This window comes from Bison bison, unplaced genomic scaffold (genome assembly GCF_000754665.1).
Source record: "Bison bison bison isolate TAMUID 2011002044 unplaced genomic scaffold, Bison_UMD1.0 scf7180017466011, whole genome shotgun sequence".
NCBI classification, from domain to species: domain Eukaryota; kingdom Metazoa; phylum Chordata; class Mammalia; order Artiodactyla; family Bovidae; genus Bison; species Bison bison.
In genome coordinates, this window is record NW_011374409.1 from 24,177 (window position 1) to 24,582 (window position 406).

The following is a 406-nucleotide window of genomic DNA, read 5'->3' on the forward strand; positions in this document are numbered from 1 at the left end:
TTTATTCTCAGCCAGCGGAGAGGGGAACACAGTAGTCTCATGCCTCAAGAACTGTGCCCTCCCTCCTTGAGGAGTCTAGGAGCTTATATAGAAGGGGTCCAGGTCAGGAGTCGGTGATGGGAAAAAAGATGATAGGATTTTGATTCTCCTCTTGCATTGTTTTAAAGGTAGTCATAAACTGGTGTCAGTAACCCCATAGTTTGGCAGTTCGTGGCTCTGAGGGCCTTCTCTCTGTTATGTAACTAACTACAAGAGGAAGAGTGTTGGAAGAATAAACACCAGATAGGAGATGTACTTAGCGTAGAGTCAAAGGAGAAAATGTGAATTGTAGCTCCTGCAGAGTTAGGGGGGCAGAAAAGTTAACTTAGAGACATGCAGAGTTAGGAGAAGTTAAAGTAAAAAAATA